This window comes from Orycteropus afer, unplaced genomic scaffold, assembly GCF_000298275.1.
Source record: "Orycteropus afer afer isolate SDZICR_OR568_19922 unplaced genomic scaffold, OryAfe1.0 scaffold00712, whole genome shotgun sequence".
In the NCBI taxonomy this organism is placed as follows: Eukaryota; Metazoa; Chordata; class Mammalia; order Tubulidentata; family Orycteropodidae; genus Orycteropus; species Orycteropus afer.
Window position 1 is genome coordinate 215184 of NW_006922299.1, and position 3229 is coordinate 218412.

The following is a 3229-nucleotide window of genomic DNA, read 5'->3' on the forward strand; positions in this document are numbered from 1 at the left end:
ATTGGTGAAAAACAAGGCTCCAGGAATTGACGGAATACCCATTGAGATGTTTCAGCAAACAGATGCCACACTGCAGGCACTTATTCATCTGTGCCAAGAAATTGGGAAGGCAGCTACCTGGCCAACTGACTAGAAGAGATCCATATTTGTATCCATTCCAAAGAAAAGTGATCCAACAGAATGTGGAAATTATTGAGCAATATCATTAATATCATATGCAAGTAAAATTTTGCTGAAGATAATTCAGAAATGGTTGCAGCAGTATATTGACAGGGAACTTACAAAAATGCAAGCTGGATTCAGAAGAGGACATGAAACAAGGGATATCATTGCTGATGTCAGACAGATCTTGGCTGAAAGCAAAGAATACCAGAAAGATGTTGACTTGTGTTTTATTGACTATGCAAAGACATTCGACTGTGTGGATCATAACAAACTATCGATCACATTGAGAAGAATGTTAATTGTGCTCATAAGGATCCTGTACATAGGCCAGGAGGCTGTCATTCAAACAGAACAATGGGATACTGCATGGTTCAAAATCAGGAAGGGAGTGCATCCCTATTGTATCCTTTCACCATACTTGTTCAATATGTATGCTGAGTAAATAACCTGAGAAGCTGGGCTATATGAAGAATGTGACATCAAGATTGGAGGAAACTCATTAACAACCTGCAATATGCAGATGACACAGCTTGCTTGCTGTGAGGAGGACTTGAAGCACTTACTGATGAAGTTTGAAGTCTGCAGAATAGATTACACTTCAATATAAAGAAAGCGAAAATACAACTGGACCAATAAGCAGCATCACGATCAATGAAGAAAAGATTGAAGTTGTCAAAGATTTCATATTACTTGGCTTCACCATCAACACCAATGGAAGCAGCGGTCAAGAAATCAGACGACATATTGCCCTGGGCAAATCTGATATATGAAAGACTTCTTTAAAGTGCTGAAGAACAAAGATGTCTCCTTGAAGACTTAGATAGCCTAACCCGAGCCATAAGGAGTGCTGGTGGTGTAGTGCCTAAGGCATTCGACTGCTAACCAGAAGGTTTGTGGTTCAAATCTACCAGCTGTTCCACAGAAGGAAGATGGGGCAATCTACTTCTGTGAAGACTTGCTGCCTTGGAATCCCAGTAGGGTTCATTATGAGTTGGAATCGACTGGATGGCAGTGAGTTTGGTGAGTTTTTAACCCAAGCCCTAGTACTTTCAATAGCTTCATATGCATGTGAAAGCTGGAAAATGAATAAGGGAGACCTAAGAAGAGTTGATGCTTTTGAGTTGTGGTGTTGGTGAAGAGTACTGAAAGAACCATGGACTGCCAGAAGAACTAACATATCTGTCCTGGAGGAAGTGCAGCTGGAATGCTCCTTGGAAGCAAGATTGGCCAGACTTCATCTGACCTACTTTGATCATGTTGTCAGAAAGGACCATTCCTGGAGAAGGATATCATGCTTGGTAAAGTCAGCAAAAAAGTGGAAGGCCCTCAACGAGATGGATTGATACAGTGGCTGCAACGATGGGCTCAGATATAACTAGGATTGTGAGGCTAGTGCAGGACTGGGCAGTGTTTCGTTCTGTTGTCCATGGGGTCGCTATGGGTTGGAGCTGACTCGAAGTTACCTAACAACAATAACAACCACAATGATATAATTATATATATAATCGATGTGGGGGTAGGGGTAGAGAAAGCACAAGTTAGACACCAAATCAGTAAGTCTATTATTTCAGAGTCATCTTGCCTGCCATAATTTTTTCCAAACCTCAAAATTCATCCAAACACTTATATAATATTTTTCATTTTCAAAATCACAAGAGCACCAAAGAACAAGCCAATTACTTTCTCAAAAATTTATGAAAAAGTAAATCATAGAATTCCATTCAATTTTTAGCTATGTGTCATATTTATGAGTCCACAAATTACAGATGAAAAATAAGAAAAAGGTGATAAAAGTGATTTGTTTCCAGCTGGGAAACATGCTTTAGAAAATTCGAGTCTATTTGCTTACCACATTTTCTCCTGTGGGCATGGGCTCTTGGCATAATACTTACAGATTTTCAGATAAAGAATGCCTCCAAAGGCTTGAATTTTCACAGCTGACTTAATTTTGACAGTTTTCACTGATACCCAAGGACCTAACTCTTAGCAAGACCCAGAAAAACCTGTGAAACTGTCCCATTCCAATGACCCACCAGTTACACCGTTGGCATGGCATAAATTTAAAATTTTGGCTTGCACAGTTGCTTCAACATGCAGACAGCAGTAGGCGAAAGAGAGCTGATAAATAAAGCATCCAAGAATATGATCATTTCCAAGTGTAGAAAGAAAATTCATCTAAACGTTACAACAAGCAAGATTTTAAAGTAACATTTGATGTTTGAAAACACAAACAAGCGTTTTGTGCAGTGTGGTAGTCCTGGAACTTCACCAGTCATTTGAAACCTTTCAGAGACAAATTTGTATTTCAAAAACCCATGTCTACCTGAGCAAATTTCAAAGAGCAGCTTGAGCAGACAAAGCCAATTACTATAATGAAATGCGCAAAGACCTGGAGTTAGAAAACCAAAAGGGAAGAACAAGCTAGCATTTCTCAAGCTGAAAGAAGTGAAGAAAAAATTTAAGCCTCGAGTTGGAATATTGAAAGATTTTACGGGCAAAATATTGAATGATGCAGGAAGCATCAAAAGAAGATGGAAGACATACACGGAGTCACTGTACCAAAAAGAACTGGTCGATCTTCATCCATTTCAGGAGGTGGCATATGTTCAAGAACCAATGGTATTGAGGGAAGAGGTCGAAGCTGCACTGAGGGAATTGGCAAGGAACAAGGCTCCAGGAATTGACGGAATACCCATTGAGATGTTTCAACATATGGATGCCCCACTGGAGGCACTCACTCGGTTATGCCAAGAGATTTGGAAGACAGCTACCTACCTGGCCAACTGACTGGAAAAGATCCATACTTGTACCCATTCCAAAGAAAGGTGATCTCACAGAATGTGGAAATTATTGAACAATATCATTAATATCGCATACAAGTAAGATGTTACTGAAGATAATTCAAAAATGGTTGCAGCAGAATATTGACAGAACTTTCAGAGGTGCAGGATGGATTCAGAAGAGGAAGTGGAACGAGGGATATCATTGGTGATGACAGATGGATCTTGGCTCAAAGTTAAGAATACCAGAAAGATGTTTACTTGTGTTTTATTGACTATGCAAA